Source organism: Procambarus clarkii, chromosome 62, assembly GCF_040958095.1.
Source record: "Procambarus clarkii isolate CNS0578487 chromosome 62, FALCON_Pclarkii_2.0, whole genome shotgun sequence".
In the NCBI taxonomy this organism is placed as follows: Eukaryota; Metazoa; Arthropoda; class Malacostraca; order Decapoda; family Cambaridae; genus Procambarus; species Procambarus clarkii.
The window spans coordinates 515,001-532,500 of record NC_091211.1 but is presented as its reverse complement, the minus strand read 5'-3'; positions in this window follow the sequence as shown (position 1 = coordinate 532,500).

The window sequence follows — 17,500 nt, the reverse complement described above, 5'->3', positions numbered from 1 at the left end:
GAGAAAAGCACACAGACACAGTATTGGAGGGGACCTACATTCCCTCCAATGCGTTATGTGTGGTTTCCTCCGAGGCTATGGGTCCCAATTCTTCCACAGGATGAAGAACTCGAACCAAAGGCTGACAAGATGGGCCCTACTGTTACAAGAGTACTGGCTGGAAATCAGGCACATTAAAGGAAGGGAGAATGTGGTAGCAGATGCCCTCTCCCGGATTTACTAACCGATATGACTCTTATTTTAAGGGGAGGAGTAGGTTACTGTGCCCTCTCCTATTTCTTCCGTTTGCCTGCTTTAAGAGTCATATCAGCCTTCTCTACTGATTCTCTGAGATACGGGGAGTCTGTGGAATATGCGGCGACCAGATCGTCTCCAGATAAGGGAGAAATTTACATTATAAGTTTGTAGGTAAGGGGAAAGTGGCGCCCTGATACAAATGAAATGGTATCCCCTGCCTGCAGATCCGCCATTTTGTAGAGGACTCTAGCCGAGTGCGGATTGGAGCATACAAAGCATTCGATTTGCTTTGCGTGTTTTCCCTTACTTTACCACAGGAGGCAACAGCCACGCAGTCAACTTTTTTTTTTTTTGTAAATGTGATTGGCATTTACACCAGCCATTAGGAGGACTGCATAACACCTGCACTTCTTTTTTCCATCACATTTAATGGGGGCCTGTCCTCGGATCCTCACTCAGGTACTAGTACTCAACCCGTTCTCGCAAATTCGTAAAGTCAATATTGACTTATTAAATAAGTGCATAGGTGACATACTAAACATAATAGATACCCTTAAAAAGCTTCATAGAAAACACCGACCTTACCTAACCTTGTTAGTATCTTAAGATAAGCATCTTATAGCTTCGTAATTACAATTGTTACTTAACCTATTATAGGTATAGGTTAAGTTAGACCTATTATAGGTATAGGTTAAGTAATAATTGTAATTACGAAGCAATAAGATGCTTATCTTAAGATACTAACAAGGTTAGGTAAGGTCGGTGTTTTCTATGAAGCTTTTTAAGGGTATCTATTATGTTTAGTATATCACCTATGTACGTAGTTAATAAGTCAATATTGACTTTACGAATTTGCGAGAACGGGTTGTAGTACTAGAACATCAATTTGTGGTAAGTGTACTTGGCTTTGATACAGTTGCTTTTCAATATTTTCATAACTTTTAATATTTATATGGTGCTGTGTATTTTGTGCATTCCGAGGGTAACATATTGAGTGTTGGATAACTATTGGTCGTCCATCCCTCAATGTTATTACTCGTGTATTCCACCTTTTTCGTCCCTAGAATATTTCTCAAATTCAGACAGATCATCATTTTGGTACCCTGGCACTTTGGTTTGTCTTCGGGCCACGCACCCTATCTTCTGCAATCTGACCAAAGAAGGATACAGAGGGCCATAGTTCCTCTAGCACGGACTACGCTGTTGAGTTGGGACCTCGACAGCAGTTCTCGTCACCAGTTGACACTCGCATCCCTACACGTCGGTCAGAGATGATGATATTTACTCAGATAGGGAATTAGCTTTCTTTTTTCTGAGCACAAAGAACGCTAATTCTGTAAGTATCATATAATTAAGTAGGAAACCCCCTTGCTTCTGTCCTATAGAGACCCGGCAAGGTATCCCTACATTCTTGGACTTCCTTTTCACTTTTGAAACAATTAAAAGTTTCATTTGTTTTAGAAATTATCGGTTTCATTTATTTAGTAGGATTTTCTTGCCCTTATTCTCTTATATTGAGTACCGGGTACAAGATTTCCTGCGATTTTGATTGACTAGCATTTAATATTAACGTTAAATGTTAACGATTAAATTTCCACAGGATAGTTACCAGATGCCACGTCATCCTGTTACTGACACTTATAATATCACAGGTATATTCGCTGTACATTTATTTGCTATCTCAAAATGTTTCGTCTCTCAGCATTTCGTAATGATCCAGCAAGTGAAGTAGGGAACTTAATTCGTGCCAGAAAGACAGAATCACATACTCTAGCACATGAGTATCACCTAGATGTTCCCCATGGAGCCAACAAAAGTGACTTGCACAACATTATCTTGGACCACCTCTTAGATGAAGGACTCTGATTCTCACGAAAACTATTCTATTGCAGATAGACATGCTCTGGCAGCTATGAAATTAAAGCTCGAACTAGTAAAAATAGAGCGGGAACAACAAAGAGAAGTTCTCCAGATAAAGAAAGACGAGGCTGCCATAAAGAAAGAAGAACAGGAACGCGAGGCTGCCCTAAAGGGTGACCAACTGCAAGAACAAGCTGCCTTTGAGAAAGAAGCTCTACAAAGACAGGAACGTGAGGTGGCCCTAAGGGAATGCGAGGTTGCCCTAAAGAAAGGAGAAATGGAACACGAGGCTGCCCTGAAGAAAGAAGAACAGGAACGAGAGGTTGCCATACAACGTGAGCGTGTGAGGGTACAGTTTGAAACAAGAAAACGTGACCTGGAGATACAACGTGAGCACGATAAACAGCAAGCTGTTAGGGCTCTAGTTTATCGTCAACAACAACTCAACCTGGAAACTACACACCACAATCAGCGCCAACAAGCTACAGCTAGTCTTCCTGTAAGTTTCAATGTCTCCCATGCAAGTAAGTTAATGCCACCATTCGTTGAGACAGAGATAGATGTGTTTTTTACTACTTTTGAGGCCCTAGCTGAAAAACTTAGCTGGACTGAAGATCAATGGTCTACCCTTCTCAGAGTGCATCTCACAGGTAGAGCTGCGGTTACTCTCAGTACCTTAGCGTCTGAGAATGATTACCAGACCCTAAAGCAAGCAGTTTTAGACGCCTACCTTCTCTCCACCGAAAGCTACAGACGAAAATTCCGTGATTATCTAAAGGCAAGTACCACCACCTTTTTAGAATTTGCCAATACCAAGAAAAGATATTTCATGAAATGGCTGGAAGCAGCACATGTCTCTACATTTTCAGAACTCGTCAACCTCATTCTAGTTGAGGAATTCTTTAGACGTGCTCCCCCTTCCATCCGTTTATATTTAGCACACAAAGAAGAAACCGACTACATCAGATGTGCGAAGTCGGCTGACATCTACAGTCTTATACACCGGCTAACACCTGACCCACCTTCCAGTAAGAAGTCTTGGTCTAGTTATGACAAAGTGAGTACCGATCAGGCGAGCTCTCAGTTGTATTGTAAGTATTGCAAGCTCTATGGACATACCACAGATAAATGTGGAAAAACCCAATACAAAGGCTATAGTGAAACTCCTAAACCCAAACCGACTCCTCCTAAGTCCGGTAAGCCTGTGATGAATGTTGGTGTTCCTGTTAATGATCTTTCTCTCTTCAGCAAACACCTGAACCCTGGAACTGTCTCTGCCAACAGTACAGATTCGGAGGGACGTTTCAAATTGAAGATCTTGAGGGACACAGCGGCTCTTCAGTCAATAATATTGAAATCGGCTGTGCCTAACATCACCTACACCGGGGAAACCGTCCTTATCACTGACCTCACTGCTACCACTCCGTATCCACTCGCCAGAGTCCACCTGGATTGTCCTTTCGTGACCGGTGAAGTCCAAGTCGCCATCAGGGAAAAGCCTTTTCCCATGTCAGGGGTACAACTTCTCCTGGGACACGACTTGCCTGAAGATCTGCAACCTTCCAACCTAATCATTATGGACAAACTCCAGGTATGTGACTCTGTAGTGGACAACCCCATCTTGAAGTATGTTCCAGCAGAGGTCCAAGAAAGTGATGAAGTCTCTCCTCCGGTTTTGGTGACCACCCGTGCACAAGCTGCACGCCCGCAACCAGCTGACTCTACTACAACCGCTGTCCCTCAAGACCATCAGAATCTACCACCGAATCTTACTATGTCGGAGTTCCGCAAGTTACAGAGGGAGGATCCTTCATTAACACCATTATTCTTCCAGGCCAAGACTCACTTTGACAGTATCCCTGGGTTCTTCCTAGAGAATCAGTTGCTCTACCGAAGGTACAGACCCAGTAAGCTGACGGAGGATGACGATTGGGCAAATGTCGACCGACTAGTAGTTCCCATCAGCCTACGGCCCGATATTCTACATCTGGCCCACGGAGTGCTTTCTCGCTATGGTTTTAACAAAACCTATCACGGAATCAGACAAGACTAGTACTGGCCAGGTATGGTTAAAGATGTAAAAAGTTATGTGCAACAGTGTCATACATGTCAGATGGCAGGAAAACCTTACATCCCGATTCCCAAGGCTCCTTTAATTCCTATCCCGGTGCCTGCGGAACCTTTCCACAGACTCATCGTAGACTGTGTTGGTCCTTTACCCTGGACCAGTTCTGGCAACGCTTATATACTAACCATCCTGTGTCCGACCACCAGATTCCCCATAGCAGTTCCTGTAAAGAACATTACGGCTGCTACGGTGGTAAAACAACTATTGAAGATCTTTACCCAATATGGATTTCCTAGGGAGATTCAAAGTGACTGTGGCACCAACTTCACCAGTGATCTCTTCAAGAAGCCACTGGAAGAGTTCAACATCACTCAGGTATTGTCCAGCCCCTATCATCCTGCTTCACAGGGTTCTCGGGAACGTAGTCACCAAACGATAAAATCACTCCTAAAGAAATTTTGCAATGAAACCTTGAAAGACTGGGATAAACAACTTGACATCATCAAGTCTCCCAAATGAGTCTCTAGGAGTATCTCCTTATGAGATGTAACGGATATAAGTGCCGTACTCTTCTTAAAGCTTTTAAAGACTCTATGTAATGCCACCTTCAGTGACCCTCAGAATGTGCCCCAGTTTCTTCAAAACTTAAAGCACATTCTAGAGAGAGTACATAAATTTGCTAATGACAATTTATTGAAAGCTCAAGATAAGATGAAGACTCATTTTGACCAACGCAGCAAAATCAGGAAATTTAAACCAGGAGACTTCGCGTTGGCATATTTTCCGATCCCAGGTTCTCCATTGCAAAATAAGTTTTCAGGACCTTACCGCATCAAGGAGTGCAGAAACAACCACAACTACGTTCTTGAGACTCCAGATAGGCGGCGGAGGACCCAGTTGTGCCACGTCAATCTTCTAAAGGAGTATAAAGGTATTCCCCCCCACTGTGCTAATATCCACTTTCAAAGATCCATACCTCCACAGTGAGACCTTCCCAGCTTCTCCTCCGGAAAGCATTAACTCTGAGTCAGTGCCTTCCAACTCGGAGATCCTTAATGATCTCCCTAAATATTTACAGGACTGTAATAGTGCTCCTCTCAACAAAGTTCTTCAAGAACATCAGAAGTTGTTCAGCGATGATCCCCAGGAGTGTAATGTGGTTCAGCACGACATCCAGCTGCTTCCTGATACCCGGCCAATTCGTCAACCCTTCTACCGTATCAGCCCGTACGAAAAGGAAGTTATGCGTGCTGAAGTACAGTACCTTCTGGATCATGGGCTGGCCACCCCTTGTGAGTCCCCTTGGGCCTCACCCTGCACCTTGGTGCCGAAACTGCACGGTAAAGTACGCCTTTGTACCGATTGTAGGAAACTGAACCTTGTAACCGTCAAGGATGCTTATCCTTTACAATGTATAAATGATATCCTTGACGCAGTAGGTAAAGCAAAATATTTATCCCAAATTGATTTGTTAAAGGGCTATTATCAAATCAGCCTGACAGAGAGAGCTAAGGAAATATCTGCCTTCATCACTCCTTTTGGCCTATACAGATATGAACGCCTTCCTTTTGGACTGTGTAACGCCCCGGCCACCTTCCAGCGAGGTGTCAACCGCGTCATCTACGACCTAGATCACACCTACGCCTACTTGGACGACATCGATGTGGCAACCAACACCTGGAGCGAACATCTGCTCCAGCTGCAACGATTGTTCTCCAAGCTCCTGACAGCCGGCCTTACCATCAACTTGGGCAAGTCCAACTTTGCCAAAGGTAAAGTGCATTATCTGGGTCATGTGATAGGGAGTTGCAGCATAGCTCCTTTAACAATTCACACTCAAGCCATTCAGCATTACCCAAAACCTACAACCAGGAAGCAGCTCCTGTGCTTCCTTGGACTTGCATCTTACTATCGTAGGTTTGTGAAGAATTTTAGTATGGTAGCGACACCATTGATTAATCTGACCAGCCCCAAGCAACGGTATCATTGGACCATTCAACAGACCGTTGCCTTTGAACAACTTAAATCTCTGCTATGTTCTGATCCCATTCTCACCTCTCCAGATATCACGAAGCCCTTCATCATCAATGTCGACGCCAGTGGCACCGGCATCGGGGGCGTCCTAATGCAACAACGAGGCGAAGAGGTTCTTCCTGTCAGCTACTACAGCTACAAGTTGAAGCCCCATCAAAAGAACTATAGCACTATAGAAAAGGAACTCCTCTCCATCGTCCTGAATCTGCAACATTTCGAACCTTACCTACAGGGGAATCGGTCTATTACCATCTACTCGGACCACAATCCCCTGCGGTTCCTTCAACAGGCCCAATTCAGCAATCAACGTCTTCTACGCTGGGCTCTATACTTGCAGAATTTTAATCTGGGGACCTTCTACATCAAAGGTTAGCACAACATCATAGCCGACGCCCTCTCCAGAGTCTACGAGGTAGAGACAGCTACTCCTACCTCTACACAATCTACTAAAGTAACTTAACCTGTAAGAGCAGGCTTCGGGGGAGAGCTGTTACGGTAATCTCCTAGAGAGATTTGGCCTGCTCTTTCCTATCGTCATGTTACTTCAGTACATCTTCAACATCTAGATACTACAAGCAAGTGTAGTACATATTGAGTAAAATACGTTTCTGCCAGGCGCATACGTATCAGACACTCGCTTTCCACCTCCCCCCTCCACCTTCGTCGATCACCAAACCACCACTTCCAGCCAGCATGCGTCCCATTGGTGAATCGTCGTCTGCACTCCACTTCACCTCCATCTACATAGCCGATGACTGAGCGTGCACAAGCCATTGGATTTAGAATATTCTGTGCTCTCAAAGCTGACACACCTATCTAATATATGCTCTGTGTGATAATGGATATGTTTAGCCAGCAAATATTCTCAGCACCTGTTAATTCATTTTTTGTCTTTATTCATTGTAGAGTAACGTAACCACTGTTTTATTTTGTTATTTGTTTTTACTTTATAATCTTGTTTATTGCACTGTACATTGCCAAGGGATTGTCTTTGTTCATATTTGATTTCAAGCTATTTAAAGTTTCATTGTTCATACGATTTGATTTGCGTGTTTTCCCTTACTTTACCACAGAAGGCAACAGCCACGCAGTCAACTTTTTTTTTTGTAAATGTGATTGGCATTGACACCAGCCATTAAAGGGACTGCCGAACACCTACCCTCCTTTTGTCCGAACACCTACACTGTCATATATATATATATATATATATATATATATATATATATATATATATATGTGTCGTACCTAGTAGCCAGAACGCACTTCTCAGCCTACTATGCAAGGCCCGATTTGCCTAATAAGCCAAGTTTTCCTGAAATAATATATTTTCTCTAATTTTTACTTATGAAATGATAAAGCTACCCATTTCATTATGTATGAGGTCAATTTTCTTATTGCAGTTAAAATTAACGTAGATATATGACCGAACCTAACCAACCCTACCTAACTTAACCTAACCTATCTTTATAGGTTAGGTTAGGTTAGGTAGCCGAAAAAGTTAGGTTAGGTTAGGTTAGGTAGGTTAGGTAGTCGAAAAACAATTAATTCATGAAAACTTGGCTTATTAGGCAAATCGGGCCTTGCATACTAGGCTGAGAAGTGCGTTCTGGTTACTAGGTACGACATATATATATATGTCGTACCTAGTAGCCACCTGGCCACCCGGCCCGGCCACCCCACCTGCCCGCGCACCAGCTACCCCAGGCCACCCGCGCGCCGGCTACCCCCCCCCCCCTTCTCAGCTCGGGAGGGGCGCTGTGGGCCATGCGGTGGCCACATGCCTTGGCCACCCCCTTGGGCCACTTGGCCACTTTCCTGGGACAGCCTAGGGCCACATCTTGTCGACGCATGAGGAGCAAGCTAAGCGTTGACAGCCCGAGAGGTAGTGACCTGGGAAATGAGTGAAATGAGAGGAAAACGTGAGTACATAGTCAGTGTGTAACAGTGTCTCAGTATTAGTGGAAATTCCGCTCGCGGTAAAAGCTGTGTTGTCCCATAGCCCCGCCAGGCTAGGGAAGCAGCTGAGAGACAGCTGTCTGTAGCTCGTCCAGGTGACTGGTTGAGAGTACCTGGAGATAGATGTTGTACATGGTACCACACTGTAGATACATATAGTATATATACATAAGTGTGTAGACTGACTCGAGTATGTACCGGTCAGTGTAGAGATTTACCATATAAGTGATCCAGCCTGTTGATTCTATATATAGTTCAGACTTGATTAATGTCATAGAGTACCGCATACAAATTGTATCATTAGAGGTTGTCAGGCCAGGTTGCAGGGATGTCAGTGGGGGCCCTGAGGTCTGTGTAATTGGAGTTACATTTACCTGATGATATAATTTTCATTGATTATGTGAATGCCATTTCTATGTGTTCATTTGCATGTTTTATGTACTGTGTTGTGTGGTGAGTCAGTAGATGTGATTGCTGACTGATTGCCTAATGATGTCATTAGCATGTGGGGTATGCTGACGGCATCATTATGTTGCAGGTTTGTGCAGTATTGTTATCAGTTTATACGATATTATTGCCCTGGGAGCTGTGTTGAGGGTTTAAGGGACCTCTAGGATTATTCAGGGGAATTCACAGTACTTAATGAGAGCAGGCAGTTGATTGGTTAATTGCCTTGCTGAGGTAAGTGTGTGCTCACAGTAGTCCTTTGCAACGGTTGCAAGATAAGGGGGGCAGTAATATTGGTATACTCTTGTTGTTGCACAACCGTGTGTCATTATTGTGTGGGCACAGTAATTAACGAGTTGCAGTAGCCGCAACCGTATGTGGGCAGTGCATTTGTGTTGTTGCATGCCATTGTAGTGTGACCTATGTAACACTGGGGTTACTTTGTTTCTTTAAGTTGTGTTGAGGACTTAAGGATTCAGTGAGTTAATAATTGGGGAATTAAATGGATAAGGGGTGCACACTTATTGTGGAGTGAGTGAGGGCTGTTATGAGTTTCCATCCAATATCCATATGTTTATGTGAACGAATGTCTTACCAGATTCAGACAAAATCTCTTATTTAAACTACGTGGAATTTGCAAAAGATTCACTGCTATTATACATTGTTTTGTGCGCGATGGTAAAATAATAGCTAGGAAGACTGACTCTGGAAAAACTTATGTCATAACCACTGAAGCACACCTCACTTCTTTCCTGGATGACTGTGGGATATCAGCTGAATAACCAGAACATAATTTGTAGTCTCACATACAACCAAAGTGTACTTAAGCTCTGCCTTTCCTTTCCAAAGGTGTTTATTTTTATTTTATTTTTTTGTTTGTCATCTTTGCCTGTTTTATACTCTTAATTATTTGTTCTTAGTTAATCCCCTTGTCACTAAACCTAGGGCTTTTTATTACCCTGTTAATTAACCATTACTAAGCTAATTATCTTCAAGATCATTTTTTTATGATTATTATTTTTCTTATTATTTTTTATTTTACATTTATATTGTCAGTCTCTACTGATTTTTTGTTTTTTATTTTATGTAACTTCTGTGTCCTCCCTGGCTAACTATTGGATCTTTATTTTACTTCTAAATTGTTACTATTTTATTGTATTTGCTATTATTCTTGTGTTTTGCTTTATCGTGTATCTTGTATCGTGATCCCTCTGCATCCCTATGCACACTGATATTGATCCTGATCAAAATCTTCTGTCTCATATCTACACCAACCAGCACATTGATCATCATTATTGCAAGTATTTCACAGCACACCAGGCTAAAAACAAACTCCAAAATAGCACCTGTTTATCAGTTTACAACCAAAATGTTAGATCACTTGGTAAACATTTTGACGATTTAAATGCATTACTCACAGCACTTGGTACTAACTTATCGTTCATTATTTTAACAGAAACTTGGCTAAATAAAGAATATACCCAACTCTACAACTTAGCTGGTTATAAAGCCATTCATAACTGTAGGCCTAATAAAAAAGGTGGTGGCACAGCTATATATTACCGAGATACATTTATCTGCAACAGTGTTATTAGTGACAGAGATGACTACTGTGAATATACTTTTGCTCAGTTTACAATTAAATCCCTTAAATCCTCTTTGACTATTGGAGCCATCTATAGATTTCCCAATACTAACATAGCTTCTTTCTCAGACAACCTAAGGAATCTTATTATAAACAACAATCTCAACAAAAACCACTTCATTCTGGGAGGAGACTTTAATATTGACCTGGGTCAACAAAATTGCTCTCAAGTTGACTATTTCCTTAACAGCATGAACTCCTGTATGCTAATCCCCACAATCACCAAACCTACCCGAGTCACTCAAACATCAGCCACTACCTTGGACCACATATGGACAAACATAACAGCTCCCCTTGTATCTGGTATAATCTACGACAGAACAACTGACCACTATCCTACCTTTCTCATAGCGAACATGGACATAACACCACCAAAAAGCAAGAAACTTTCATTTAGGCTACACAGTGAATCAGCTTTAGACAATCTTACAGAGGCACTTCACAATATTAACCGGGATTCTGAATTCAATAATACCCATGATTTAAATTCATTAGCTAACCTCTTCCTCTTCAAAACTCTAAGCCTCTACAACCTTCATTGACCCCTTCTTACCAAGCAAGTAACTGACAAAAGATTAAACAACCCATGGCTCTCAAGTGGCATTCTCAATTCAATGAACAAGAAACATGAATATGAAAAGAAAGTTAGGATTGGCCTAGTTTCAAAGGAAGTAGCTAAAAGGTACTCATCAATGCTTACCAGTATCATAAGAAAGGCAAAACTTGCATATTATGTGAATAGATTCAATGAAGCAAAAGGCAACATGAAAAGCACTTAGAAAACTATCTCTAGTATCCTAGGAACTAAACAACACTCACATAACCAAATAAAACTCTACAAGGATGGTGATATACCGTCAACTGATTTAGAAATGGCAAATGAATTAAATAGTTTCTTTTCATCGGTTGGTGCTAATCTTGCCAGTAAAATCCCACAGACTCAGACACATATTAACATATATCTCTCAGGCAGCTATCCAAACTCTCTTCTCCTTTCACCAATCAGCCCGGCAGATGTTGTGTCCATCATACACTCTCTAAAAACCAAGGCAGGGAACACCAGTGAAATTCCGTCCATTGTGTACAAGAGAGCCTCCCATGCCCTTGCCCCACCCATAGCACTACTGTTCAACAAATCTGTAGAGTGTCACACCTTCCCTGATATCCTCAAAAAAGCAAGAGTAACGCCAGTCCATAAAGGAGGCAATCCGGCGGACATAAACAATTATAGACCAATATCAAATCTACCCATTCTATCAAAAATATTTGAAAAAATTATTTACAAACAGCTCTATTCCTACCTCGTAAAATTCGACATACTCAGCCCCTGCCAGTTTGGCTTCCGGTCCCAAAAGAGCACCAACGATGCAATCATTAGTCTCCTTGACGTAAGCTACTCAGCCCTTGACAAAAATGAGTTTCCGATTGGACTCTTCATTGACCTAAGAAAAGCCTTTGATACTGTTAATCACAACTACCTCTTACTTAAACTCCAGCATTATGGAATCCGAGGCCTTGCCCTTGACTACATCCGATCCTATCTTAGTGACAGACACCAATATGTAACCATCAATGATACAACTTCTTCCACTCTACCAATTACCGTTGGAGTGCCACAGGGCAGCATCTTAGGACCTCTTCTATTTCTTATATATATAAACGATCTGCCTAATGTCTCTAATATTCTCAAACCTATATTGTTTGCTGACGATACTACCCTTATCTATTCAAACCTCAACCCACATACACTAAATAATGTTGTGAATAATGAATTAAAAAAAGTCCACTTATGGATGTCAACGAACAAACTAACATTAAACATCGAAAAGACTTACTACATCTTATTTGGAAGCAAATCATCAAATGCAATTCAGCTACAGATAGACAACATTAACATCAGTAATAAAAATGATGGCAAGTTTCTTGGCCTATTCCTAGACAAGAGACTCAACTTCAGCACCCACATTCAACACATAACTAAGAAAGTCTCTAAGACAGTTGGTATACTCTCCAAAATCAGATATTATGTTCCTAACTCTGCTCTCCTCTCACTATATTATGCACTAATCTACCCCTATCTTAATTATGGTATCTGTGCATGGGGGTCTACCACTGCAAACCACCTTAAGCCCATCATCACACAGCAAAAATTTGCTATCAGCATAATAACTAACTCTGCTTTCAGACAACACTCAGCTCCCTTGTTTAAATCCCTAAACTTGCTAAATATTAACTCCCTCCACACATTCTCTTATGTCAACTATATTTACAAAACCCTGTTCTTAAATGCAAACCATGCTCTGAAACTCTTCCTGGACAGATGTAATAGGACCCATTATCACCACACCAGAAATAAATATCTCTTTGATATCCCCAGGGTCAAACTTAATCTGTGTAAACACTCTATGCAAATTAAGGGACCTAGTGTATGGAACTCACTCCCTAGTGAATTGAAAAACTGTAAAACTTTTGCCTTATTTAAAAGCAAAACCAAAAAGTACCTAACTTCATCTTCTTAGTTTCCTACACTGAGCTTTAAATTTGCTCTGTACCTAGTGTTACCCAATCTCCTAAATTTTATGTAATATAAAAAAAACCTTATCATTGTGTTCATTGCTGTCTTCTGTTATGTGCAAGCCATATGCTGTATTGTGACTACCAATTTTTGTCAACTACCATTCAAGCTGTCATTGCAATCAATCTTATATTGTTTCTGCTGTATTGTGCCTACCAATTTTTTGTCAACTACCATTCAAGCTGTCATTGCAATCAATCTTAGCTACCTATGTGCTTTAATATACTGTACCTACAATTTTCTCTCATCTTTTTTTTTCATTTCATGTAATCTGTTATCATTTTTTTGTCTATAAATTTTGCAAGTATTTACCTCCTTAAAATTTTCTTAGATTAAGGACCTGCCCGAAACGCTGCGCGTGCTAGTGGCTTTACAAGACTGTAATTACCATATTTGTATCCTCACATTCCTTATGTACATTCTTGTATATGCATAAATAAAATAAATAAAATAAAATAAATAAAATGAGAGAACAGCGTTGAGCTTGAGTGAGATACGTCTCGGGAGCAATTAATTGTCCGTGTGACAACTAATTGACCACTCTAGCTAATTATGTAATTAGTCTTCTCATCATGAATTCACGTAGTGGGAGAGGATCTGTCAGAGTCTGTCAGTATTTGTGTTAACGTAATTTGCTCGAGACTAATTACCTTTCTGGGGTATAGCAATTAGTGGCTCATGTTAATTAGTGGAGTAATTAACGTCTGGAGGGCTCAGATGACTCGGTAAAGCGAGGTCATGGAGGTCATAAATCGTTGTATTAATCATATCCTGTCTGAGGACAGTGGATTAATGGCACTCAAGTTAATTCGGGGTAATTAACTCCTTTCCCGTGAATTCAGTGTTTGATGAGACCTGCTTAGGCAGTGCGGAGTGAGACGTATTTATGGATGATTAATTATCGGTCCTGGTGACAGTTAATTAATTGCTCGGAGTTAATTAGGGTAATTAACTCTCACTAGTAATTTTTTTTGACACGGACTGTTGAGAAGCTACCAAGTTAGGGTAGGCTTAGTTAACGTAACTCAATGGGGATGTAATTAGTGGTCCGTTTGACCTTAATTGAGGATTACTCACTGAATACTTGCAAGGAGTCAAGTGTGATGTAATATAAGTTTGAGTTATTGTTAACAAGACAGACAAGTGTTAAAGATTAACGTAGAGTATCATCATGTTGTTGTCTAGTGTGAGACAATTGTTTGTGATTACCGTGGTACTTTGTTGCTGACTGCTGCGATCAGTCAATTGACGTAATTAATCACTTAAGGCAATTTCTTTTGGTTGTCGTCTGGTGACGAGAGTAGAGTAATCTAGGAATTTGTGGAGCTTGATTGTTGCCGCCGAAGGCGGCTAGTTTATTGTGCACCCCATACTCATCCTGTGAGCGGTAGCGCAAAAGCATTACAGAGGGCACAAAAGATCTTTATCAGACCTCATCTTAGATTATTACATAAACAATTTCTTCAATCCTTCACACCTTATAGATACAATGTCAGCTAGTTACAGAGAAAGTGCTATTACAAGAGCTACATATTTACAGTAAGTCATCATACATTAATGGTAGGTCTTGTCGTTAATACATAATAGTTTGGCCAATGGGGATATTACAGAGTCATAGGGGAGCTTCTGTTTATTATTAGTCCTCACAATACACTACTTGTTTCTGAATCTCATATGTCGTTCATCTACTGGAAGCAAAATATGGATACAGTGCAAGGATTTCAGGTAATTTATCCATAGTAATAAGATAGGTTGCCATATCATACAGAGTGAGCTTAGATTTATCTCTAAAAGGCTCAATTTTACAACAATCCAAGATATAGTGTTCGAGTGTGTGTCCCTGCCTATGTCCACACACTTTACACTTTACTTCATCTAGATCCCTATACAAGCCGAACTGCCAGAGATACTTGTAGCCAAGTCTTATACGAGCTGTGACAACATCTGTTAGTCTACTGACTTTGTTACTTGCCCCATACACATGTTTTACTTCACACATTTCATTGTGATGAACAATGGACCTACTAGTTCCAGTTTGCACTCTTCTACTTTCTTCAAATCCATCTAGGAGTTCTCGTCTAATGACACTTTTAAGGGACCTATTTGATAACTCAAGATTCCATTCAATACTGTCTTTATTTACTGCAGCCTTAGCAAGGGTGTCAACTTTGTCATGTTCCTGCATGCCAATGTGAGAAGGAATCCACAACATTTTTATATTTACCCTCTTGCTAAGTATTCTTACATATCTACGTCTAGCTTCCAAGACAAGCACGTTATTACTTGATTGCAAACTGTTTATTGCTCGTAGTGAGGATAGGGAGTCAGAAATAATTAAGCTGTCTACTTCAGTGTTGTCAATAATTTCGAGTGCTACCAGTATCGCTACCAACTCGGCTTGCATTGTGGACGCCCAGTTACTAATTCGGATATTTCTTTGAATTATTCTGCCATCGGGCTGATGAGCAATAACAGCACTTCCTGCCCTCCCTGTAGCTGTATTGAGTGATCCGTCAGTGTATATGGTCTGTGCAATGTTGTTTTCAGCTTGTATATTGTGAATATGTTCTATGGTGCTTAATTTAGCAGCAAGCTGAGCATGAGTGTTGCTTGTGATTAGTTTCTTGGTGGGGTATGCAGGGGTCAGGATGTCAAAAGGTACTATCTGCCAGGGTGGAAGGAAGTGCTGTACTCTTTCATCTGTATATACATCGTGCAGTCCCATCATTTTAATATGAGTGGCAGTTCTTTGAATCCATTTAGACTCGCTAGTTCCATTTCGTATGTGTTCTAACAGTGCAACTGACACAATGTTGTTTTTGTTATCACGCAGCAGCTTTAGTCCCATCATAAGATTAATTTCAAATATTCTATCTCGAATGCTAAGTATATTTAATTCTTTCCGCATGTTGAGAACTTTGGTAGTTATAGGACAGCCAAGTATAATTCTGAGTGCTTCATTTTGCATTTTTTCCAGTCTATCAATACTTTTGCCATTCTGCAGGACCAAAGCTGGTGCATGATAGTCTATCAGAGACCTTATATACGCTAAATACATCATTCTTGCTATTCTAATATTAACACCATATTTCGGGCTGTACCCCACTACAGTTCTGAGAGCCTTGAGTCTGTCTCTACATTGTTGATGTAACTTTTTGACTGCAGTTGAGGTACAAGGGACAGAGACTCCAAAGTATTTGAAAGAAGAGACATAGTCTATTGGTATGTTGTCTATCTTAAGTTTTCGTGGTCCACTTTTGCGGTTGCCAATTTGTGTGTTAAATACCTTAGTTTTAGCAGCGTTGATTACAAGACCAAGGCTCTCACAAGCTGTATGTATACAATTTAAGACTGTTTGCATTTCGCGGTGGGTTTTAGTATGCACAAGGATGTCATCTGCATAGCTGATAGTGATGTTTGCCGGACTAGTTGGGATTGATTTTAGTAAAGCATTAATTAGAACTTAAACAAGGTAGGACTAAGTACTCCTCCTTGTGGGGTGCCTAGTTGCATTACTTTAGTTTCACTCTTGTAGCCTTGGAACAGTGCAGAGGACTTCCGGTTGGTAAGATAGCCTCGTATTCATTGTAATAAATGTCCCCCTATATCCATTCTCGCTAATTCATACATAATCACTTCCCTATTAGCAATATCAAAGGTATTTTTTAAATCAAGAAATGTTGTGTACTTGTGCCTTTTATCTCCATGAACAGTAAGAAAGGTTGTGATACAGTTGTGTACACTTTTACCATGTGTGAAACCATTGATATCAGGTGACATGTGCTCTTTAACTCTATACAATAATCTATTAAGCACCATTCTCTCAAAGGTTTTGCACATGCAACTGGTCAGTGAGATGGGACGGAAAGCATCAGGTTGGCCAGGCTTTGGTACAGGTACCGTAAGACTGGTGGTCCATGATACAGGCAACTGCCCAGTGACATAGCTGGCATTAAACAATTCTAATAATGGGTTACCGGGTACACGATGTAGGAGTCTTAGAATATCATAGGTGATGCCGTCCTCACCAGGAGCAGTGCTACTGCCCCTGGAGAGGGCTGCATCCAATTCATAATCTGTATATGGAACATCACATTCATCATGTTGCTTGCTCAACATGAAATTTATGAGAGCATTTCTGTCTGTGGACCTCTCCTGCAATTTCTCCCTAGTGCTAGCTGGTAACATTCCAAGGCTGGAAACCTGAGCCCATTTTGCAATTAACTGATTGGCTTTCTGTAGCGGGTTTGGGTGTGAAACTTGTCTACTATTTTTACCAATAATTTTGTTTATGCCTTTCCAGGCTTTGCCCAGGGGAGTATGCAGGTTAAGTCCACTAACAAAACCCTCCCATTTATTTTGTCTCAGTTCAGTCATTCTCTCCCTTGCCGCTGCAAGCGCGGCCTGAAACAGTTTTAACATTTGAGGAGTTCTAAGGCTCTTATATGCTTTACCTGTCTGTCTAGCAATTGATTTAAGCTCTTTCAGTTTAGCATCATCATTGTACTGGTTGTGTCTGACCTGTTTACCAGTACTTCTTTTTGTTTGGCGTGACTCACTATTTTTGATGGCCTCATAGGTATTATTTATGAGGTCATCATAAAACTGTTGTACATTCTCAGGCTCATAATTGTTATACCAATGTGCTATGCTGTCTATAAAGAATTTTTCTTGCTCT